General features: G+C 47.2%; 49 non-coding genes across 49 annotated transcripts; all 49 read right to left on the bottom strand.

The window, feature by feature from the left end:
• Positions 1-136: 136 nt before the first annotated feature.
• Positions 137-249, bottom strand: LOC133016674 (U5 spliceosomal RNA). The gene has a single exon (XR_009682035.1). It is a non-coding gene; the product is annotated as a U5 spliceosomal RNA (small nuclear RNA).
• Positions 250-547: 298 nt separating this feature from the next.
• On the bottom strand, positions 548-739 carry LOC133016451 (U2 spliceosomal RNA). Its single transcript, XR_009681833.1, has one exon. It is a non-coding gene; the product is annotated as a U2 spliceosomal RNA (small nuclear RNA).
• A 180-nt stretch (positions 740-919) lies between these two features.
• LOC133016825 (U5 spliceosomal RNA) lies at positions 920-1032 on the bottom strand. The gene has a single exon (XR_009682178.1). It is a non-coding gene; the product is annotated as a U5 spliceosomal RNA (small nuclear RNA).
• A 298-nt stretch (positions 1033-1330) lies between these two features.
• On the bottom strand, positions 1331-1522 carry LOC133016178 (U2 spliceosomal RNA). The gene has a single exon (XR_009681575.1). It is a non-coding gene; the product is annotated as a U2 spliceosomal RNA (small nuclear RNA).
• A 180-nt stretch (positions 1523-1702) lies between these two features.
• On the bottom strand, positions 1703-1815 carry LOC133016673 (U5 spliceosomal RNA). Its single transcript, XR_009682034.1, has one exon. It is a non-coding gene; the product is annotated as a U5 spliceosomal RNA (small nuclear RNA).
• Positions 1816-2113: 298 nt separating this feature from the next.
• Positions 2114-2305, bottom strand: LOC133016442 (U2 spliceosomal RNA). Its single transcript, XR_009681824.1, has one exon. It is a non-coding gene; the product is annotated as a U2 spliceosomal RNA (small nuclear RNA).
• Positions 2306-2485: 180 nt separating this feature from the next.
• Positions 2486-2598, bottom strand: LOC133016672 (U5 spliceosomal RNA). The gene has a single exon (XR_009682033.1). It is a non-coding gene; the product is annotated as a U5 spliceosomal RNA (small nuclear RNA).
• A 298-nt stretch (positions 2599-2896) lies between these two features.
• Positions 2897-3088, bottom strand: LOC133016289 (U2 spliceosomal RNA). Its single transcript, XR_009681678.1, has one exon. It is a non-coding gene; the product is annotated as a U2 spliceosomal RNA (small nuclear RNA).
• Positions 3089-3268: 180 nt separating this feature from the next.
• LOC133016670 (U5 spliceosomal RNA) lies at positions 3269-3381 on the bottom strand. Its single transcript, XR_009682031.1, has one exon. It is a non-coding gene; the product is annotated as a U5 spliceosomal RNA (small nuclear RNA).
• Positions 3382-3679: 298 nt separating this feature from the next.
• Positions 3680-3871, bottom strand: LOC133017392 (U2 spliceosomal RNA). The gene has a single exon (XR_009682705.1). It is a non-coding gene; the product is annotated as a U2 spliceosomal RNA (small nuclear RNA).
• A 180-nt stretch (positions 3872-4051) lies between these two features.
• LOC133016668 (U5 spliceosomal RNA) lies at positions 4052-4164 on the bottom strand. Its single transcript, XR_009682030.1, has one exon. It is a non-coding gene; the product is annotated as a U5 spliceosomal RNA (small nuclear RNA).
• Positions 4165-4462: 298 nt separating this feature from the next.
• Positions 4463-4654, bottom strand: LOC133016450 (U2 spliceosomal RNA). Its single transcript, XR_009681832.1, has one exon. It is a non-coding gene; the product is annotated as a U2 spliceosomal RNA (small nuclear RNA).
• Positions 4655-4834: 180 nt separating this feature from the next.
• LOC133016824 (U5 spliceosomal RNA) lies at positions 4835-4947 on the bottom strand. The gene has a single exon (XR_009682177.1). It is a non-coding gene; the product is annotated as a U5 spliceosomal RNA (small nuclear RNA).
• A 298-nt stretch (positions 4948-5245) lies between these two features.
• LOC133016176 (U2 spliceosomal RNA) lies at positions 5246-5437 on the bottom strand. Its single transcript, XR_009681573.1, has one exon. It is a non-coding gene; the product is annotated as a U2 spliceosomal RNA (small nuclear RNA).
• A 180-nt stretch (positions 5438-5617) lies between these two features.
• LOC133016667 (U5 spliceosomal RNA) lies at positions 5618-5730 on the bottom strand. The gene has a single exon (XR_009682029.1). It is a non-coding gene; the product is annotated as a U5 spliceosomal RNA (small nuclear RNA).
• A 298-nt stretch (positions 5731-6028) lies between these two features.
• Positions 6029-6220, bottom strand: LOC133016337 (U2 spliceosomal RNA). The gene has a single exon (XR_009681723.1). It is a non-coding gene; the product is annotated as a U2 spliceosomal RNA (small nuclear RNA).
• Positions 6221-6400: 180 nt separating this feature from the next.
• LOC133016666 (U5 spliceosomal RNA) lies at positions 6401-6513 on the bottom strand. The gene has a single exon (XR_009682028.1). It is a non-coding gene; the product is annotated as a U5 spliceosomal RNA (small nuclear RNA).
• A 298-nt stretch (positions 6514-6811) lies between these two features.
• Positions 6812-7003, bottom strand: LOC133016185 (U2 spliceosomal RNA). Its single transcript, XR_009681580.1, has one exon. It is a non-coding gene; the product is annotated as a U2 spliceosomal RNA (small nuclear RNA).
• A 180-nt stretch (positions 7004-7183) lies between these two features.
• On the bottom strand, positions 7184-7296 carry LOC133016665 (U5 spliceosomal RNA). Its single transcript, XR_009682027.1, has one exon. It is a non-coding gene; the product is annotated as a U5 spliceosomal RNA (small nuclear RNA).
• A 298-nt stretch (positions 7297-7594) lies between these two features.
• Positions 7595-7786, bottom strand: LOC133016376 (U2 spliceosomal RNA). Its single transcript, XR_009681760.1, has one exon. It is a non-coding gene; the product is annotated as a U2 spliceosomal RNA (small nuclear RNA).
• Positions 7787-7966: 180 nt separating this feature from the next.
• LOC133016664 (U5 spliceosomal RNA) lies at positions 7967-8079 on the bottom strand. The gene has a single exon (XR_009682026.1). It is a non-coding gene; the product is annotated as a U5 spliceosomal RNA (small nuclear RNA).
• A 298-nt stretch (positions 8080-8377) lies between these two features.
• Positions 8378-8569, bottom strand: LOC133017288 (U2 spliceosomal RNA). Its single transcript, XR_009682609.1, has one exon. It is a non-coding gene; the product is annotated as a U2 spliceosomal RNA (small nuclear RNA).
• A 180-nt stretch (positions 8570-8749) lies between these two features.
• LOC133016910 (U5 spliceosomal RNA) lies at positions 8750-8862 on the bottom strand. The gene has a single exon (XR_009682261.1). It is a non-coding gene; the product is annotated as a U5 spliceosomal RNA (small nuclear RNA).
• Positions 8863-9159: 297 nt separating this feature from the next.
• LOC133017389 (U2 spliceosomal RNA) lies at positions 9160-9351 on the bottom strand. The gene has a single exon (XR_009682703.1). It is a non-coding gene; the product is annotated as a U2 spliceosomal RNA (small nuclear RNA).
• Positions 9352-9531: 180 nt separating this feature from the next.
• On the bottom strand, positions 9532-9644 carry LOC133016917 (U5 spliceosomal RNA). Its single transcript, XR_009682268.1, has one exon. It is a non-coding gene; the product is annotated as a U5 spliceosomal RNA (small nuclear RNA).
• A 298-nt stretch (positions 9645-9942) lies between these two features.
• LOC133016335 (U2 spliceosomal RNA) lies at positions 9943-10134 on the bottom strand. The gene has a single exon (XR_009681722.1). It is a non-coding gene; the product is annotated as a U2 spliceosomal RNA (small nuclear RNA).
• Positions 10135-10314: 180 nt separating this feature from the next.
• LOC133016538 (U5 spliceosomal RNA) lies at positions 10315-10427 on the bottom strand. Its single transcript, XR_009681906.1, has one exon. It is a non-coding gene; the product is annotated as a U5 spliceosomal RNA (small nuclear RNA).
• A 298-nt stretch (positions 10428-10725) lies between these two features.
• On the bottom strand, positions 10726-10917 carry LOC133016212 (U2 spliceosomal RNA). Its single transcript, XR_009681606.1, has one exon. It is a non-coding gene; the product is annotated as a U2 spliceosomal RNA (small nuclear RNA).
• A 180-nt stretch (positions 10918-11097) lies between these two features.
• LOC133016914 (U5 spliceosomal RNA) lies at positions 11098-11210 on the bottom strand. Its single transcript, XR_009682265.1, has one exon. It is a non-coding gene; the product is annotated as a U5 spliceosomal RNA (small nuclear RNA).
• Positions 11211-11508: 298 nt separating this feature from the next.
• LOC133017388 (U2 spliceosomal RNA) lies at positions 11509-11700 on the bottom strand. The gene has a single exon (XR_009682702.1). It is a non-coding gene; the product is annotated as a U2 spliceosomal RNA (small nuclear RNA).
• A 178-nt stretch (positions 11701-11878) lies between these two features.
• On the bottom strand, positions 11879-11991 carry LOC133016843 (U5 spliceosomal RNA). The gene has a single exon (XR_009682195.1). It is a non-coding gene; the product is annotated as a U5 spliceosomal RNA (small nuclear RNA).
• Positions 11992-12289: 298 nt separating this feature from the next.
• On the bottom strand, positions 12290-12481 carry LOC133016169 (U2 spliceosomal RNA). The gene has a single exon (XR_009681566.1). It is a non-coding gene; the product is annotated as a U2 spliceosomal RNA (small nuclear RNA).
• Positions 12482-12661: 180 nt separating this feature from the next.
• On the bottom strand, positions 12662-12774 carry LOC133016913 (U5 spliceosomal RNA). Its single transcript, XR_009682264.1, has one exon. It is a non-coding gene; the product is annotated as a U5 spliceosomal RNA (small nuclear RNA).
• A 298-nt stretch (positions 12775-13072) lies between these two features.
• On the bottom strand, positions 13073-13264 carry LOC133016217 (U2 spliceosomal RNA). Its single transcript, XR_009681610.1, has one exon. It is a non-coding gene; the product is annotated as a U2 spliceosomal RNA (small nuclear RNA).
• Positions 13265-13444: 180 nt separating this feature from the next.
• LOC133016842 (U5 spliceosomal RNA) lies at positions 13445-13557 on the bottom strand. The gene has a single exon (XR_009682194.1). It is a non-coding gene; the product is annotated as a U5 spliceosomal RNA (small nuclear RNA).
• Positions 13558-13855: 298 nt separating this feature from the next.
• LOC133017387 (U2 spliceosomal RNA) lies at positions 13856-14047 on the bottom strand. Its single transcript, XR_009682701.1, has one exon. It is a non-coding gene; the product is annotated as a U2 spliceosomal RNA (small nuclear RNA).
• A 180-nt stretch (positions 14048-14227) lies between these two features.
• LOC133016912 (U5 spliceosomal RNA) lies at positions 14228-14340 on the bottom strand. The gene has a single exon (XR_009682263.1). It is a non-coding gene; the product is annotated as a U5 spliceosomal RNA (small nuclear RNA).
• A 298-nt stretch (positions 14341-14638) lies between these two features.
• Positions 14639-14830, bottom strand: LOC133017386 (U2 spliceosomal RNA). The gene has a single exon (XR_009682700.1). It is a non-coding gene; the product is annotated as a U2 spliceosomal RNA (small nuclear RNA).
• Positions 14831-15010: 180 nt separating this feature from the next.
• Positions 15011-15123, bottom strand: LOC133016663 (U5 spliceosomal RNA). The gene has a single exon (XR_009682025.1). It is a non-coding gene; the product is annotated as a U5 spliceosomal RNA (small nuclear RNA).
• Positions 15124-15421: 298 nt separating this feature from the next.
• On the bottom strand, positions 15422-15613 carry LOC133016433 (U2 spliceosomal RNA). Its single transcript, XR_009681815.1, has one exon. It is a non-coding gene; the product is annotated as a U2 spliceosomal RNA (small nuclear RNA).
• A 180-nt stretch (positions 15614-15793) lies between these two features.
• LOC133016662 (U5 spliceosomal RNA) lies at positions 15794-15906 on the bottom strand. The gene has a single exon (XR_009682024.1). It is a non-coding gene; the product is annotated as a U5 spliceosomal RNA (small nuclear RNA).
• Positions 15907-16204: 298 nt separating this feature from the next.
• LOC133017385 (U2 spliceosomal RNA) lies at positions 16205-16396 on the bottom strand. The gene has a single exon (XR_009682699.1). It is a non-coding gene; the product is annotated as a U2 spliceosomal RNA (small nuclear RNA).
• A 180-nt stretch (positions 16397-16576) lies between these two features.
• LOC133016661 (U5 spliceosomal RNA) lies at positions 16577-16689 on the bottom strand. The gene has a single exon (XR_009682023.1). It is a non-coding gene; the product is annotated as a U5 spliceosomal RNA (small nuclear RNA).
• Positions 16690-16987: 298 nt separating this feature from the next.
• LOC133016395 (U2 spliceosomal RNA) lies at positions 16988-17179 on the bottom strand. The gene has a single exon (XR_009681778.1). It is a non-coding gene; the product is annotated as a U2 spliceosomal RNA (small nuclear RNA).
• A 180-nt stretch (positions 17180-17359) lies between these two features.
• LOC133016856 (U5 spliceosomal RNA) lies at positions 17360-17472 on the bottom strand. Its single transcript, XR_009682208.1, has one exon. It is a non-coding gene; the product is annotated as a U5 spliceosomal RNA (small nuclear RNA).
• Positions 17473-17770: 298 nt separating this feature from the next.
• On the bottom strand, positions 17771-17962 carry LOC133017384 (U2 spliceosomal RNA). The gene has a single exon (XR_009682698.1). It is a non-coding gene; the product is annotated as a U2 spliceosomal RNA (small nuclear RNA).
• A 180-nt stretch (positions 17963-18142) lies between these two features.
• Positions 18143-18255, bottom strand: LOC133016660 (U5 spliceosomal RNA). The gene has a single exon (XR_009682022.1). It is a non-coding gene; the product is annotated as a U5 spliceosomal RNA (small nuclear RNA).
• A 298-nt stretch (positions 18256-18553) lies between these two features.
• On the bottom strand, positions 18554-18745 carry LOC133017383 (U2 spliceosomal RNA). The gene has a single exon (XR_009682697.1). It is a non-coding gene; the product is annotated as a U2 spliceosomal RNA (small nuclear RNA).
• Positions 18746-18925: 180 nt separating this feature from the next.
• On the bottom strand, positions 18926-19038 carry LOC133016658 (U5 spliceosomal RNA). Its single transcript, XR_009682020.1, has one exon. It is a non-coding gene; the product is annotated as a U5 spliceosomal RNA (small nuclear RNA).
• Positions 19039-19122: the final 84 nt, after the last annotated feature.

Here is a 19122-nt window from a genome sequence, read left to right as displayed (position 1 = left end):
CTCACTTGAGATGGTGCCACATTTGGAGGTGTGCATAACGATGGCTGCTGCTTATCACCTCCGCCCGAGCTCTCCTTTGTGGACGCTTGATTTCTGACCTAGACAGCTATTTGACTTTTCACAATTTCAAAAGGCTCAGCCATGAAGCAAAGCCTGCCAAAAATATATTCAACTCATGTTTGTTCCTCTCCACGGAAGTCTTTAGTAAAAGGCGAAAGACTTGTGCGTTATGAAGAGAAACCAGAGTCAGCATGGCCCTGTGTTGGAGAGCAGCGGTGGAGACTCTTGGTCATATTCACCACCTTCACGGTAGGCCTTTTCTTTCCGCATGTCAGAGCCCAGTATGCAACATTCCCACCCCGCCCCCATCTGGCAACCAAAATTATACACGTCTTTATTAGCTCCTGCCCTGACTACTGTGATTGGCTTTTAAGCCTGTTTAAGCGATAGATCCCTGAACCACTTACATTGAGTCCAAATAGCTGACTCTGGTTTCTCACCAAGTCTCCCAGCAGGTCTTGAGTGTTTGCTTTTCTAAAGGGTAAGAACAGAGTGCACCGTTCCCGGAGGCACTGCAATGCTAGGTCGATGCGTGGAGAGAAGGGAGCAAGGTCCACATTTCTGCTCCTCTTGCCAAAAATCTGCTTAATATGTAGTCCTCATATAGAGGACATATCAGATATTAAACTGATAAGAACAGATACTACACTTGATCTTAGCCAAAAGGCCGAGAAGCAATAATCCCCAACTGTTGGATGTCCATGCCAGGCTCTTGGCACAAATCTCACTTGATATGGTGCCACATTTGGAGGTGTGCATAACGATGGCTGCTGCTTATCACCTCCGCCCGAGCTCTCCTTTGTGGACGCTTGATTTCTGACCTAGACAGCTCTTTGACTTTTCACAATTTCAGAAGGCTCAGCCATGAAGCAAAGCCTGCCAAAAATATATTCAACTCATGTTTGTTCCTCTCCACGGAAGTCTTTAGTAAAAGGCGAAAGACTTGTGCGTTATGAAGAGAAACCAGAGTCGGCATGGCCCTGTGTTGGAGAGCAGCGGTGGAGCCTCTCGGTCACATTCACCACCTTCACAGTAGGCCTTTTCTTTCCGCATGTCAGAGCCCAGTATGCAACATTCCCACCCCGCCCCCATCTGGCAACCAAAATTATACACGTCTTTATTAGCTCCTGCCCTGACTACTGTGATTGGCTTTTTAGCCTGTTTAAGCGATAGATCCCTGAACCACTTATATTGGGTCCAAATAGCTGACTCTGGTTTCTCACCAAGTCTCCCAGCAGGTCTTGAGTGTTTGCTTTTCTACAGGGTAAGAACAGAGTGCACCGTTCCCAGCGGCACTGCAATGCTAGGTCGATGCGTGGAGAGAAGGGAGCAAGCTCCACATTTCTGCTCCTCTTGCCAAAAATCTGCTTAATATGTAGTCCTCATATAGAGGACATATCAGATATTACACTGATAAGAACAGATACTACACTTGATCTTAGCCAAAAGGCCGAGAAGCGATAATCCCCAAGTGTTGGATGTCCACGCCAGGCTCTTGGCACAAATCTCACTTGAGATGGTGCCACATTTGGAGGTGTGCATAACGATGGCTGCTGCTTATCACCTCCGCCCGAGCTCTCCTTTGTGGACGCTTGATTTCTGACCTAGACAGCTCTTTGACTTTTCACAATTTCAAAAGGCTCAGCCATGAAGCAAAGCCTGCCAAAAATATATTCAACTCATGTTTGTTCCTCTCCACGGAAGTCTTTAGTAAAAGGCGAAAGACTTGTGCGTTATGAAGAGAAACCAGAGTCAGCATGGCCCTGTGTTGGAGAGCAGCGGTGGAGACTCTCGGTCACATTCACCACCTTCACGGTAGGCCTTTTCTTTCCGCATGTCAGAGCCCAGTATGCAACATTCCCACCCCGCCCCCATCTGGCAACCAAAATTATACACGTCTTTATTAGCTCCTGCCCTGACTACTGTGATTGGCTTTTAAGCCTGTTTAAGCGAGAGATCCCTGAACCACTTACATTGGGTCCAAATAGCTGACTCTGGTTTCTCAACAAGTCTCCCAGCAGGTCTTGACTGTTTGCTTTTCTACAGGGTAAGAACAGAGTGTACCGTTCCCAGCGGCACTGCAATGCTAGGTCTATGCGTGGAGAGAAGGTAGCAAGCTCCACATTTCTGCTCCTCTTGCCAAAAATCTGCTTAATATGTAGTCCTCACATAGAGGACATATCAGATATTAAACTGATAAGAACAGATACTACACTTGATCTTAGCCAAAAGGCCGAGAAGCGATAATCCCCAAGTGTTGGATGTCCACGCCAGGCTCTTGGCACAAATCTCACTTGAGATGGTGCCACTTTTGGAGGTGTGCATAACGATGGCTGCTGCTTATCACCTCCGCCCGAGCTCTCCTTTGTGGACGCTTGATTTCTGACCTAGACAGCTCTTTGACTTTTCACAATTTCAAAAGGCTCAGCCATGAAGCAAAGCCTGCCAAAAATATATTCAACTCATGTTTGTTCCTCTCCACGGAAGTCTTTAGTAAAAGGCGAAAGACTTGTGCGTTATGAAGAGAAACCAGAGTCAGCATGGCCCTGTGTTGGAGAGCAGCGGTGGAGCCTCTCGGTCACATTCACCACCTTCACGGTAGGCCTTTTCTTTCCGCATGTCAGAGCCCAGTATGCAACATTCCCACCCCGCCCCCATTTGGCAACCAAAATTATACACGTCTTTATTAGCTCCTGCCCTGACTACTGTGATTGGCTTTTAAGCCTGTTTAAGCGATAGATCCCTGAACCACTTACATTGGGTCCAAATAGCTGACTCTGGTTTCTCACCAAGTCTCCCAGCAGGTCTTGAGTGTTTGCTTTTCTACAGGGTAAGAACAGAGTGCACCGTTCCCAGCGGCACTGCAAAGCTAGGTCGATGCGTGGAGAGAAGGGAGCAAGCTCCACATTTTTGCTCCTCTTGCCAAAAATCTGCTTAATATGTAGTCCTCATATAGAGGACATATCAGATATTAAACTGATAAGAACAGATACTACACTTGATCTTAGCCAAAAGGCCGAGAAGCGATAATCCCCAAGTGTTGGATGTCCACGCCAGGCTCTTGGCACAAATCTCACTTGATATGGTGCCACATTTGGAGGTGTGCATAACGATGGCTGCTGCTTATCACCTCCGCCCGAGCTCTCCTTTGTGGACGCTTGATTTCTGACCTAGACAGCTCTTTGACTTTTCACAATTTCAAAAGGCTCAGCCATGAAGCAAAGCCTGCCAAAAATATATTCAACTCATGTTTGTTCCTCTCCACGGAAGTCTTTAGTAAAAGGCGAAAGACTTGTGCGTTATGAAGAGAAACCAGAGTCAGCATGGCCCTGTGTTGGAGAGCAGCGGTGGAGACTCTCGGTCACATTCACCACCTTCACGGTAGGCCTTTTCTTTCCGCATGTCAGAGCCCAGTATGCAACATTCCCACCCCGCCCCCATTTGGCAACCAAAATTATACACGTCTTTATTAGCTCCTGCCCTGACTACTGTGATTGGCTTTTAAGCCTGTTTAAGCGATAGATCCCTGAACCACTTACATTGGGTCCAAATAGCTGACTCTGGTTTCTCAACAAGTCTCCCAGCAGGTCTTGACTGTTTGCTTTTCTACAGGGTAAGAACAGAGTGCACCGTTCCCAGCGGCACTGCAATGCTAGGTCGATGCGTGGAGAGAAGGGAGCAAGCTCCACATTTCTGCTCCTCTTGCCAAAAATCTGCTTAATATGTAGTCCTCATATAGAGGACATATCAGATATTAAACTGATAAGAACAGATACTACACTTGATCTTAGCCAAAAGGCCGAGAAGCGATAATCCCCAAGTGTTGGATGTCCACGCCAGGCTCTTGGCACAAATCTCACTTGAGATGGTGCCACATTTGGAGGTGTGCATAACGATGGCTGCTGCTTATCACCTCCGCCCGAGCTCTCCTTTGTGGACGCTTGATTTCTGACCTAGACAGCTATTTGACTTTTCACAATTTCAAAAGGCTCAGCCATGAAGCAAAGCCTGCCAAAAATATATTCAACTCATGTTTGTTCCTCTCCACGGAAGTCTTTAGTAAAAGGCGAAAGACTTGTGCGTTATGAAGAGAAACCAGAGTCAGCATGGCCCTGTGTTGGAGAGCAGCGGTGGAGACTCTTGGTCATATTCACCACCTTCACGGTAGGCCTTTTCTTTCCGCATGTCAGAGCCCAGTATGCAACATTCCCACCCCGCCCCCATCTGGCAACCAAAATTATACACGTCTTTATTAGCTCCTGCCCTGACTACTGTGATTGGCTTTTAAGCCTGTTTAAGCGATAGATCCCTGAACCACTTACATTGAGTCCAAATAGCTGACTCTGGTTTCTCACCAAGTCTCCCAGCAGGTCTTGAGTGTTTGCTTTTCTAAAGGGTAAGAACAGAGTGCACCGTTCCCGGAGGCACTGCAATGCTAGGTCGATGCGTGGAGAGAAGGGAGCAAGGTCCACATTTCTGCTCCTCTTGCCAAAAATCTGCTTAATATGTAGTCCTCATATAGAGGACATATCAGATATTAAACTGATAAGAACAGATACTACACTTGATCTTAGCCAAAAGGCCGAGAAGCAATAATCCCCAACTGTTGGATGTCCATGCCAGGCTCTTGGCACAAATCTCACTTGATATGGTGCCACATTTGGAGGTGTGCATAACGATGGCTGCTGCTTATCACCTCCGCCCGAGCTCTCCTTTGTGGACGCTTGATTTCTGACCTAGACAGCTCTTTGACTTTTCACAATTTCAGAAGGCTCAGCCATGAAGCAAAGCCTGCCAAAAATATATTCAACTCATGTTTGTTCCTCTCCACGGAAGTCTTTAGTAAAAGGCGAAAGACTTGTGCGTTATGAAGAGAAACCAGAGTCGGCATGGCCCTGTGTTGGAGAGCAGCGGTGGAGCCTCTCGGTCACATTCACCACCTTCACAGTAGGCCTTTTCTTTCCGCATGTCAGAGCCCAGTATGCAACATTCCCACCCCGCCCCCATCTGGCAACCAAAATTATACACGTCTTTATTAGCTCCTGCCCTGACTACTGTGATTGGCTTTTTAGCCTGTTTAAGCGATAGATCCCTGAACCACTTATATTGGGTCCAAATAGCTGACTCTGGTTTCTCACCAAGTCTCCCAGCAGGTCTTGAGTGTTTGCTTTTCTACAGGGTAAGAACAGAGTGCACCGTTCCCAGCGGCACTGCAATGCTAGGTCGATGCGTGGAGAGAAGGGAGCAAGCTCCACATTTCTGCTCCTCTTGCCAAAAATCTGCTTAATATGTAGTCCTCATATAGAGGACATATCAGATATTACACTGATAAGAACAGATACTACACTTGATCTTAGCCAAAAGGCCGAGAAGCGATAATCCCCAAGTGTTGGATGTCCACGCCAGGCTCTTGGCACAAATCTCACTTGAGATGGTGCCACATTTGGAGGTGTGCATAACGATGGCTGCTGCTTATCACCTCCGCCCGAGCTCTCCTTTGTGGACGCTTGATTTCTGACCTAGACAGCTCTTTGACTTTTCACAATTTCAAAAGGCTCAGCCATGAAGCAAAGCCTGCCAAAAATATATTCAACTCATGTTTGTTCCTCTCCACGGAAGTCTTTAGTAAAAGGCGAAAGACTTGTGCGTTATGAAGAGAAACCAGAGTCAGCATGGCCCTGTGTTGGAGAGCAGCGGTGGAGCCTCTCGGTCACATTCACCACCTTCACGGTAGGCCTTTTCTTTCCGCATGTCAGAGCCCAGTATGCAACATTCCCACCCCGCCCCCATCTGGCAACCAAAATTATACACGTCTTTATTAGCTCCTGCCCTGACTACTGTGATTGGCTTTTAAGCCTGTTTAAGCGATAGATCCCTGAACCACTTACATTGGGTCCAAATAGCTGACTCTGGTTTCTCACCAAGTCTCCCAGCAGGTCTTGAGTGTTTGCTTTTCTACAGGGTAAGAACAGAGTGCACCGTTCCCAGCGGCACTGCAATGCTAGGTCGCTGCGTGGAGAGAAGGGAGCAAGCTCCACATTTCTGCTCCTCTTGCCAAAAATCTGCTTAATATGTAGTCCTCATATAGAGGACATATCAGATATTAAACTGATAAGAACAGATACTACACTTGATCTTAGCCAAAAGGCCGAGAAGCGATAATCGCCAATTGTTGGATGTCCACGCCAGGCTCTTGGCACAAATCTCACTTGATATGGTGCCACATTTGGAGGTGTGCATAACGATGGCTGCTGCTTATCACCTCCGCCCGAGCTCTCCTTTGTGGACGCTTGATTTCTGACCTAGACAGCTCTTTGACTTTTCACAATTTCAAAAGGCTCAGCCATGAAGCAAAGCCTGCCAAAAATATATTCAACTCATGTTTGTTCCTCTCCACGGAAGTCTTTAGTAAAAGGCGAAAGACTTGTGCGTTATGAAGAGAAACCAGAGTCAGCATGGCCCTGTGTTGGAGAGCAGCGGTGGAGACTCTCGGTCACATTCACCACCTTCACGGTAGGCCTTTTCTTTCCGCATGTCAGAGCCCAGTATGCAACATTCCCACCCCGCCCCCATTTGGCAACCAAAATTATACACGTCTTTATTAGCTCCTGCCCTGACTACTGTGATTGGCTTTTAAGCCTGTTTAAGCGATAGATCCCTGAACCACTTACATTGGGTCCAAATAGCTGACTCTGGTTTCTCACCAAGTCTCCCAGCAGGTCTTGAGTGTTTGCTTTTCTACAGGGTAAGAACAGAGTGCACCGTTCCCAGCGGCACTGCAAAGCTAGGTCGATGCGTGGAGAGAAGGGAGCAAGCTCCACATTTCTGCTCCTCTTGCCAAAAATCTGCTTAATATGTAGTCCTCATATAGAGGACATATCAGATATTAAACTGATAAGAACAGATACTACACTTGATCTTAGCCAAAAGGCCGAGAAGCGATAATCCCCAAGTGTTGGATGTCCACGCCAGGCTCTTGGCACAAATCTCACTTGATATGGTGCCACATTTGGAGGTGTGCATAACGATGGCTGCTGCTTATCACCTCCGCCCGAGCTCTCCTTTGTGGACGCTTGATTTCTGACCTAGACAGCTCTTTGACTTTTCACAATTTCAAAAGGCTCAGCCATGAAGCAAAGCCTGCCAAAAATATATTCAACTCATGTTTGTTCCTCTCCACGGAAGTCTTTAGTAAAAGGCGAAAGACTTGTGCGTTATGAAGAGAAACCAGAGTCAGCATGGCCCTGTGTTGGAGAGCAGCGGTGGAGCCTCTCGGTCACATTCACCACCTTCACGGTAGGCCTTTTCTTTCCGCATGTCAGAGCCCAGTATGCAACATTCCCACCCCGCCCCCATCTGGCAACCAAAATTATACACGTCTTTATTAGCTCCTGCCCTGACTACTGTGATTGGCTTTTAAGCCTGTTTAAGCGATAGATCCCTGAACCACTTACATTGGGTCCAAATAGCTGACTCTGGTTTCTCACCAAGTCTCCCAGCAGGTCTTGAGTGTTTGCTTTTCTACAGGGTAAGAACAGAGTGCACCGTTCCCAGCGGCACTGCAATGCTAGGTCGATGCGTGGAGAGAAGGGAGCAAGCTCCACATTTCTGCTCCTCTTGCCAAAAATCTGCTTAATATGTAGTCCTCATATAGAGGACATATCAGATATTAAACTGATAAGAACAGATACTACACTTGATCTTAGTCAAAAGGCCGAGAAGCGATAATCCCCAAGTGTTGGATGTCCACCCCAGGCTCTTGGCACAAATCTCACTTGATATGGTGCCACATTTGGAGGTGTGCATAACGATGGCTGCTGCTTATCACCTCCGCCCGAGCTCTCCTTTGTGGACGCTTGATTTCTGACCTAGACAGCTCTTTGACTTTTCACAATTTCAAAAGGCTCAGCCATGAAGCAAAGCCTGCCAAAAATATATTCAACTCATGTTTGTTCCTCTCCACGGAAGTCTTTAGTAAAAGGCGAAAGACTTGTGCGTTATGAAGAGAAACCAGAGTCAGCATGGCCCTGTGTTGGAGAGCAGCGGTGGAGCCTCTCGGTCACATTCACCACTTTCACGGTAGGCCTTTTCTTTCCACATGTCAGAGCCCAGTATGCAACATTCCCACCCCGCCCCCATTTGGCAACCAAAATTATACACGTCTTTATTTGCTCCTGCCCTGACTACTGTGATTGGCTTTTAAGCCTGTTTAAGCGATAGATCCCTGAACCACTTACATTGGGTCCAAATAGCAGACTCTGGTTTCTCACCAAGTCTCCCAGCAGGTCTTGAGTGTTTGCTTTTCTACAGGGTAAGAACAGAGTGCACCGTTCCCAGCGGCACTGCAATGCTAGGTCGATGCGTGGAGAGAAGGGAGCAAGCTCCACATTTCTGCTCCTCTTTCCAAAAATCTACTTAATATGTAGTCCTCCTATAGAGGACATATCAGATATTAAACTGATAAGAACAGATACTACACTTGATCTTAGCCAAAAGGCCGAGAAGCGATAATCCCCAAGTGTTGGATGTCCACGCCAGGCTCTTGGCACAAATCTCACTTGAGATGGTGCCACATTTGGAGGTGTGCATAACGATGGCTGCTGCTTATCACCTCCGCCCGAGCTCTCCTTTGTGGACGCTTGATTTCTGACCTAGACAGCTCTTTGACTTTTCACAATTTCAAAAGGCTCAGCCATGAAGCAAAGCCTGCCAAAAATATATTCAACTCATGTTTGTTCCTCTCCACAGAAGTCTTTAGTAAAAGGCGAAAGACTTGTGCGTTATGAAGAGAAACCAGAGTCAGCATGGCCCTGTGTTGGAGAGCATCGGTGGAGCCTCTCGGTCACATTCACCACCTTTACGGTAGGCCTTTTCTTTCCGCATGTCAGAGCCCAGTATGCAACATTCCCACCCCGCCCCCATTTGGCAACCAAAATTATACACGTCTTTATTAGCTCCTGCCTTGACTACTGTGATTGGCTTTTAAGCCTGTTTAAGCGATAGATCCCTGAACCATTACATTGGGTCAAAATAGCTGACTCTGGTTTCTCACCAAGTCTCCCAGCAGGTCTTGAGTGTCTGCTTTTGTACAGGGTAAGAACAGAGTGCACCGTTCCCAGCGGCACTGCAATGCTAGGTCGATGCGTGGAGAGAAGGGAGCAAGCTCCACATTTCTGCTCCTCTTGCCAAAAATCTGCTTAATATGTAGTCCTCATATAGAGGACATATCAGATATTAAACTGATAAGAACAGATACTACACTTGATCTTAGCCAAAAGGCCGAGAAGCGATAATCCCCAAGTGTTGGATGTCCACGCCAGGCTCTTGGCACAAATCTCACTTGATATGGTGCCACATTTGGAGGTGTGCATAACGATGGCTGCTGCTTATCACCTCCGCCCGAGCTCTCCTTTGTGGACGCTTGATTTCTGACCTAGACAGCTCTTTGACTTTTCACAATTTCAAAAGGCTCAGCCATGAAGCAAAGCCTGCCAAAAATATATTCAACTCATGTTTGTTCCTCTCCACGGAAGTCTTTAGTAAAAGGCGAAAGACTTGTGCTTCATGAAGAGAAACCAGAGTGAGCATGGCCCTGTGTTGGAGAGCAGCGGTGGAGCCTCTCGGTCACATTCACCACCTTCACGGTAGGCCTTTTCTTTCCGCATGTCAGAGCCCAGTATGCAACATTCCCACCCCGCCCCCATCTGGCAACCAAAATTATACACGTCTTTATTAGCTCCTGCCCTGACTACTGTGATTGGCTTTTAAGCCTGTTTAAGCGATAGATCCCTGAACCACTTACATTGGGTCCAAATAGCTGACTCTGGTTTCTCACCAAGTCTACCAGCAGGTCTTGAGTGTTTGCTTTTCTACAGGGTAAGAACAGAGTGCACCGTTCCCAGCGGCACTGCAATGCTAGGTCGATGCGTGGAGAGAAGGGAGCAAGCTCCACATTTCTGCTGCTCTTGCCAAAAATCTGCTTAATATGTAGTCCTCATATAGAGGACATATCAGATATTAAACTGATAAGAACAGATACTACACTTGATCTTAGCCAAAAGGCCGAGAAGCGATAATCCCCAAGTGTTGGATGTCCACGCCAGGCTCTTGGCACAAATCTCACTTGATATGGTGCCACATTTGGAGGTGTGCATAACGATGGCTGCTGCTTATCACCTCCGCCCGAGCTCTCCTTTGTGGACGCTTGATTTCTGACCTAGACAGCTCTTTGACTTTTCACAATTTCAAAAGGCTCAGCCATAAAGCAAAGCCTGCCAAAAATATATTCAACTCATGTTTGTTCCTCTCCACGGAAGTCTTTAGTAAAAGGCGAAAGACTTGTGCGTTATGAAGAGAAACCAGAGTCAGCATGGCCCTGTGTTGGAGAGCAGTGGTGGAGCCTCTCGGTCACATTCACCACCTTCACGGTAGGCCTTTTCTTTTCGCATATCAGAGCCCAGTATGCAACATTCCCACCCCGCCCCCATCTGGCAACCAAAATTATACACGTCTTTATTAGCTCCTGCCCTGACTACTGTGATTGGCTTTTAAGCCTGTTTAAGCGATAGATCCCTGAACCACTTACATTGGGTCCAAATAGCTGACTCTGGTTTCTCACCAAGTCTACCAGCAGGTCTTGAGTGTTTGCTTTTCTACAGGGTAAGAACAGAGTGCACCGTTCCCAGCGGCACTGCAATGCTAGGTCGATGCGTGGAGAGAAGGGAGCAAGCTCCACATTTCTGCTCCTCTTGCCAAAAATCTGCTTAATATGTAGTCCCCATATAGAGGACATATCAGATATTAAACTGATAAGAACAGATACTACACTTGATCTTAGCCAAAAGGCCGAGAAGCGATAATCCCCAAGTGTTGGATGTCCACGCCAGGCTCTTGGCACAAATCTCACTTGATATGGTGCCACATTTGGAGGTGTGCATAACGATGGCTGCTGCTTATCACCTCCGCCCGAGCTCTCCTTTGTGGACGCTTGATTTCTGACCTAGACAGCTCTTTGACTTTTCACAATTTCAAAAGGCTCAGCCATGAAGCAAAGCGTGCCAAAAATATATTCAACTCATGTTTGTTCCTCTCCACGGAAGTCTTTAGTAAAAGGCGAAAGACTTGTGCGTTATGAAGAGAAACTAGAGTCAGCATGGCCCTGTGTTGGAGAGCAGCGGTGGAGCCTCTCGGTCACATTCACCACCTTCACGGTAGGCCTTTTCTTTCCGCATGTCAGAGCCCAGTATGCAACATTCCCACCCCGCCCCCATTTGGCAACCAAAATTATACACGTCTTTATTAGCTCCTGCCCTGACTACTGTGATTGGCTTTTAAGCCTGTTTAAGCGATAGATCCCTGAACCACTTACATTGGGTCCAAATAGCTGACTCTGGTTTCTAACCAAGTCTCCCAGCAGGTCTGGAGTGTTTGCTTTTCTACAGGGTAAGAACAGAGTGCACCGTTCCCAGCGGCACTGCAATGCTAGGTCGATGCGTGGAGAGAAGGGAGCAAGCTCCACATTTCTGCTCCTCTTGCCAAAAATCTGCTTAATATGTAGTCCTCATATAGAGGACATATCAGATATTAAACTGATAAGAACAGATACTACACTTGATCTTAGCCAAAAGGCCGAGAAGCGATAGCCCAAGTGTTGGATGTCCACGCCAGGCTCTTGGCACAAATCTCACTTGAGATGGTGCCACATTTGGAGGTGTGCATAACGATGGCTGCTGCTTATCACCTTCGCCCGAGCTCTATTTTGTGGACGCTTGATTTCTGACCTAGACAGCTCTTTGACTTTTCACAATTTCAAAAGGCTCAGCGATGAAGCAAAGCCTGCCAAAAATATATTCAACTCATGTTTGTTCCTCTCCACGGAAGTCTTTAGTAAAAGGCGAAAGACTTGTGCGTTATGAAGAGAAACCAGAGTCAGCATGGCCCTGTGTTGGAGAGCAGCGGTGGAGCCTCTCGGTCACATTCACCACCTTCACGGTAGGCATTTTCTTTCCGCATATCAGAGCCCAGTATGCAACATTCCCACCCCGCCCCCATCTGGCAACCAAAATTATACACGTCTTTATTAGCTCCTGCCCTGACTACTGTGATTGGCTTTTAAGCCTGTTTAAGCGATAGATCCCTGAACCACTTACATTGGGTCCAAATAGCTGACTCTGGTTTCTCACCAAGTCTCCCAGCAGGTCTTGAGTGTTTGCTTTTCTACAGGGTAAGAACAGAGTGCACCGTTCCCAGCGGCACTGCAATGCTAGGTCGATGCGTGGAGAGAAGGGAGCAAGCTCCACATTTCTGCTCCTCTTGCCAAAAATCTGCTTAATATGTAGTCCTCATATAGAGGACATATCAGATATTAAACTGATAAGAACAGATACTACACTTGATCTTAGCCAAAAGGCCGAGAAGCAATAATCCCCAAGTGTTGGATGTCCACGCCAGGCTCTTGGCACAAATCTCACTTGAGATGGTGCCACATTTGGAGGTGTGCATAACGATGGCTGCTGCTTATCACCTCCGCCCGAGCTCTCCTTTGTGGACGCTTGATTTCTGACCTGGACAGCTCTTTGACTTTTCACAATTTCAAAAGGCTCAGCCATGAAGCAAAGCGTGCCAAAAATATATTCAACTCATGTTTGTTCCTCTCCACGGAAGTCTTTAGTAAAAGGCGAAAGACTTGTGCGTTATGAAGAGAAACTAGAGTCAGCATGGCCCTGTGTTGGAGAGCAGCGGTGGAGCCTCTCGGTCACATTCACCACCTTCACGGTAGGCCTTTTCTTTCCGCATGTCAGAGCCCAGTATGCAACATTCCCACCCCGCCCCCATTTGGCAACCAAAATTATACACGTCTTTATTAGCTCCTGCCCTGACTACTGTGATTGGCTTTTAAGCCTGTTTAAGCGATAGATCCCTGAACCACTTACATTGGGTCCAAATAGCTGACTCTGGTTTCTAACCAAGTCTCCCAGCAGGTCTTGAGTGTTTGCTTTTCTACAGGGTAAGAACAGAGTGCACCGTTCCCAGCGGCACTGCAATGCTAGGTCGATGCGTGGAGAGAAGGGAGCAAGCTCCACATTTCTGCTCCTCTTGCCAAAAATCTGCTTAATATGTAGTCCTCATATAGAGGACATATCAGATATTAAACTGATAAGAACAGATACTACACTTGATCTTAGCCAATAGGCCGAGAAGCGATAATCCCCAAGTGTTGGATGTCCACGCCAGGCTCTTGGCACAAATCTCACTTGAGATGGTGCCACATTTGGAGGTGTGCATAACGATGGCTGCTGCTTATCACCTTCGCCCGAGCTCTATTTTGTGGACGCTTGATTTCTGACCTAGACAGCTCTTTAACTTTTCACAATTTCAAAAGGCTCAGCGATGAAGCAAAGCCTGCCAAAAATATATTCAACTCATGTTTGTTCCTCTCCACGGAAGTCTTTAGTAAAAGGCGAAAGACTTGTGCGTTATGAAGAGAAACCAGAGTCAGCATGGCCCTGTGTTGGAGAGCAGCGGTGGAGCCTCTCGGTCACATTCACCACCTTCACGGTAGGCATTTTCTTTCCGCATATCAGAGCCCAGTATGCAACATTCCCACCCCGCCCCCATCTGGCAACCAAAATTATACACGTCTTTATTAGCTCCTGCCCTGACTACTGTGATTGGCTTTTAAGCCTGTTTAAGCGATAGATCCCTGAACCACTTACATTGGGTCCAAATAGCTGACTCTGGTTTCTCACCAAGTCTCCCAGCAGGTCTTGAGTGTTTGCTTTTCTACAGGGTAAGAACAGAGTGCACCGTTCCCAGCGGCACTGCAATGCTAGGTCGATGCGTGGAGAGAAGGGAGCAAGCTCCACATTTCTGCTCCTCTTGCCAAAAATCTGCTTAATATGTAGTCCTCATATAGAGGACATATCAGATATTAAACTGATAAGAACAGATACTACACTTGATCTTAGCCAAAAGGCCGAGAAGCGATAATCCCCAAGTGTTGGATGTCCACGCCAGGCTCTTGGCACAAATCTCACTTGAGATGGTGCCACATTTGGAGGTGTGCATAACGATGGCTGCTGCTTATCACCTCCGCCCGAGCTCTCCTTTGTGGACGCTTGATTTCTGACCTAGACAGCTCTTTGACTTTTCACAATTTCAAAAGGCTCAGCCATGAAGCAAAGCGTGCCAAAAATATATTCAACTCATGTTTGTTCCTCTCCACGGAAGTCTTTAGTAAAAGGCGAAAGACTTGTGCGTTATGAAGAGAAACTAGAGTCAGCATGGCCCTGTGTTGGAGAGCAGCGGTGGAGCCTCTCGGTCACATTCACCACCTTCACGGTAGGCCTTTTCTTTCCGCATGTCAGAGCCCAGTATGCAACATTCCCACCCCGCCCCCATTTGGCAACCAAAATTATACACGTCTTTATTAGCTCCTGCCCTGACTACTGTGATTGGCTTTTAAGCCTGTTTAAGCGATAGATCCCTGAACCACTTACATTGGGTCCAAATAGCTGACTCTGGTTTCTAACCAAGTCTCCCAGCAGGTCTTGAGTGTTTGCTTTTCTACAGGGTAAGAACAGAGTGCACCGTTCCCAGCGGCACTGCAATGCTAGGTCGATGCGTGGAGAGAAGGGAGCAAGCTCCACATTTCTGCTCCTCTTGCCAAAAATCTGCTTAATATGTAGTCCTCATATAGAGGACATATCAGATATTAAACTGATAAGAACAGATACTACACTTGATCTTAGCCAAAAGGCCGAGAAGCGATAATCCCCAAGTGTTGGATGTCCACGCCAGGCTCTTGGCACAAATCTCACTTGAGATGGTGCCACATTTGGAGGTGTGCATAACGATGGCTGCTGCTTATCACCTCCGCCCGAGCTCTCCTTTGTGGACGCTTGATTTCTGACCTAGACAGCTCTTTGACTTTTCACAATTTCAAAAGGCTCAGCCATGAAGCAAAGCCTGCCAAAAATATATTCAACTCATGTTTGTTCCTCTCCACGGAAGTCTTTAGTAAAAGGCGAAAGACTTGTGCGTTATGAAGAGAAACCAGAGTCAGCATGGCCCTGTGTTGGAGAGCAGCGGTGGAGCCTCTCGGTCACATTCACCACCTTCACGGTAGGCCTTTTCTTTCCGCATGTCAGAGCCCAGTATGCAACATTCCCACCCCGCCCCCATCTGGCAACCAAAATTATACACGTCTTTATTAGCTCCTGCCCTGACTACTGTGATTGGCTTTTAAGCCTGTTTAAGCGATAGATCCCTGAACCACTTACATTGGGTCCAAATAGCTGACTCTGGTTTCTCACCAAGTCTACCAGCAGGTCTTGAGTGTTTGCTTTTGTACAGGGTAAGAACAGAGTGCACCGTTCCCAGCAGCACTGCAATGCTAGGTCGATGCGTGGAGAGAAGGGAGCAAGCTCCACATTTCTGCTCCTCTTGGCAAAAATCTGCTTAATATGTAGTCCTCATAGAGAGGACAGATCAGATATTAAACTGATAAGAACAGATACTACACTTGATCTTAGCCAAAAGGCCGAGAAGCGATAATCCCCAAGTGTTGGATGTCCACGCCAGGCTCTTGGCACAAATCTCACTTGATATGGTGCCACATTTGGAGGTGTGCATAACGATGGCTGCTGCTTATCACCTCCGCCCGAGCTCTCCTTTGTGGACGCTTGATTTCTGACCTAGACAGCTCTTTGACTTTTCACAATTTCAAAAGGCTCAGCCATGAAGCAAAGCCTGCCAAAAATATATTCAACTCATGTTTGTTCCTCTCCACGGAAGTCTTTAGTAAAAGGCGAAAGACTTGTGCGTTATGAAGAGAAACCAGAGTCAGCATGGCCCTGTGTTGGAGAGCAGCGGTGGAGCCTCTCGGTCAAATTCACCAACTTCACGGTAGGCCTTTTCTTTCCGCGTGTCAGAGCCCAGTATGCAACATTCCCACCCCGCCCCCATCTGGCCACCAAAATTATACACGTCTTTATTAGCTCCTGCCCCGACTACTGTGATTGGCTTTTAAGCCTGTTTAAACGATAGATCCCTGAACCACTTACATTGGGTCCAAATAGCTGACTCTGGTTTCTCACCAAGTCTCCCAGCAAGTCTTGAGTGTTTGCTTTTCTACAGGGTAAGAACAGAGTGCACCGTTCCCAGCGGCACTGCAATGCTAGGTCGATGCGTGGAGAGAAGGGAGCAAGCTCCACATTTCTGCTCCTCTTGCCAAAAATCTGCTTAATATGTAGTCCTCATATAGAGGACATATCAGATATTAAACTGATAAGAACAGATACTACACTTGATCTTAGCCAAAAGGCCGAGAAGCGATAATCCCCAAGTGTTGGATGCCCACGACAGGCTCTTGGCACAAATCTCACTTGATATGGTGCCACATTTGGAGGTGTGCATAACGATGGCTGCTGCTTATCACCTCCGCCCGAGCTCTCCTTTGTAGACGCTTGATTTCTGACCTAGACAGCTCTTTGACTTTTCACAATTTCAAAAGGCTCAGCCATGAAGCAAAGCCTGCCAAAAATATATTCAACTCATGTTTGTTCCTCTCCACGGAAGTCTTTAGTAAAAGGCGAAAGACTTGTGCGTTATGAAGAGAAACCAGAGTCAGCATGGCCCTGTGTTGGAGAGCAGCGGTGGAGCCTCTCGGTCATATTCACCACCTTCACGGTAGGCCTTTTCTTTCCGCATGTCAGAGCCCAGTATGCAACATTCCCACCCCGCCCCCATCTGGCAACCAAAATTATACACGTCTTTATTAGCTCCTGCCCTGACTACTGTGATTGGCTTTTAAGCCTGTTTAAGCGATAGATCCCTGAACCACTTACATTGGGTCCAAATAGCTGACTCTGGTTTCTCACCAAGTCTCCCAGCAGGTCTTGAGTGTTTGCTTTTCTACAGGGTAAGAACAGAGTGCACCGCTCCCAGCGGCACTGCAATGCTAGGTCGATGCGTGGAGAGAAGGGAGCAAGCTCCACATTTATGCTCCTCTTGCCAAAAATCTGCTTAATATGTAGTCCTCATATAGTGGACATATCAGATATTACACTGATAAGAACAGATACTACACTTGATCTTAGCCAAAAGGCCGAGAAGCGATAATCCCCAAGTGTTGGATGTCCACGCCAGGCTCTTGGCACAAATCTCACTTGAGATTGTGCCACATTTGGAGGTGTGCATAACGATGGCTGCTGCTTATCACCTCCGCCCGAGCTCTCCTTTGTGGACGCTTGATTTCTGACCTAGACAGCTCTTTGACTTTTCACAATTTCAAAAGGCTCAGCCATGAAGCAAAGCCTGCCAAAAATATATTCAACTCATGTTTGTTCCTCTCCACGGAAGTCTTTAGTAAAAGGCTAAAGACTTGTGCGTTATGAAGAGAAACCAGAGTCAGCATGGCCCTGTGTTGGAGAGCAGCGGTGGAGCCTCTCGGTCACATTCACCACCTTCACGGTAGGCCTTTTCTTTCCGCATGTCAGAGCCCAGTATGCAACATTCCCACCCCGCCCCCATCTGGCAACCAAAATTATACACGTCTTTATTAGCTCCTGCCCTGACTACTGTGATTGGCTTTTAAGCCTGTTTAAGCGATAGATCCCTGAACCACTTACATTGGGTCCAAATAGCTGACTCTGGTTTCTCACCAAGTCTCCCAGCAGGTCTTGAGTGTTTGCTTTTCTACAGGGTAAGAACAGAGTGCACCGTTCCCAGCGGCACTGCAATGCTAGGTCGATGCGTGGAGAGAAGGGAGCAAGCTCCACATTTCTGCTCCTCTTGCCAAAAATCTGCTTAATATGTAGTCCTCATATAGAGGACATATCAGATATTAAACTGATAAGAACAGATACTACACTTGATCTTAGCCAAAAGGCCGAGAAGCGATAATCCCCAAGTGTTGGATGCCCACGACAGGCTCTTGGCACAAATCTCACTTGATATGGTGCCACATTTGGAGGTGTGCATAACGATGGCTGCTGCTTATCACCTCCGCCCGAGCTCTCCTTTGTAGACGCTTGATTTCTGACCTAGACAGCTCTTTGACTTTTCACAATTTCAAAAGGCTCAGCCATGAAGCAAAGCCTGCCAAAAATATATTCAACTCATGTTTGTTCCTCTCCACGGAAGTCTTTAGTAAAAGGCGAAAGACTTGTGCGTTATGAAGAGAAACCAGAGTCAGCATGGCCCTGTGTTGGAGAGCAGCGGTGGAGCCTCTCGGTCAAATTCACCAACTTCACGGTAGGCCTTTTCTTTCCGCGTGTCAGAGCCCAGTATGCAACATTCCCACCCCGCCCCCATCTGGCCACCAAAATTATACACGTCTTTATTAGCTCCTGCCCCGACTACTGTGATTGGCTTTTAAGCCTGTTTAAACGATAGATCCCTGAACCACTTACATTGGGTCCAAATAGCTGACTCTGGTTTCTCACCAAGTCTCCCAGCAAGTCTTGAGTGTTTGCTTTTCTACAGGGTAAGAACAGAGTGCACCGTTCCCAGCGGCACTGCAATGCTAGGTCGATGCGTGGAGAGAAGGGAGCAAGCTCCACATTTCTGCTCCTCTTGCCAAAAATCTGCTTAATATGTAGTCCTCATATAGAGGACATATCAGATATTAAACTGATAAGAACAGATACTACACTTGATCTTAGCCAAAAGGCCGAGAAGCGATAATCCCCAAGTGTTGGATGCCCACGACAGGCTCTTGGCACAAATCTCACTTGATATGGTGCCACATTTGGAGGTGTGCATAACGATGGCTGCTGCTTATCACCTCCGCCCGAGCTCTCCTTTGTAGACGCTTGATTTCTGACCTAGACAGCTCTTTGACTTTTCACAATTTCAAAAGGCTCAGCCATGAAGCAAAGCCTGCCAAAAATATATTCAACTCATGTTTGTTCCTCTCCACGGAAGTCTTTAGTAAAAGGCGAAAGACTTGTGCGTTATGAAGAGAAACCAGAGTCAGCATGGCCCTGTGTTGGAGAGCAGCGGTGGAGCCTCTCGGTCATATTCACCACCTTCACGGTAGGCCTTTTCTTTCCGCATGTC

The sequence above is a fragment of the Limanda limanda genome, chromosome 12, assembly GCF_963576545.1.
Source record: "Limanda limanda chromosome 12, fLimLim1.1, whole genome shotgun sequence".
NCBI classification, from domain to species: domain Eukaryota; kingdom Metazoa; phylum Chordata; class Actinopteri; order Pleuronectiformes; family Pleuronectidae; genus Limanda; species Limanda limanda.
This window is presented reverse-complemented; position numbering and strand designations above follow the sequence as displayed.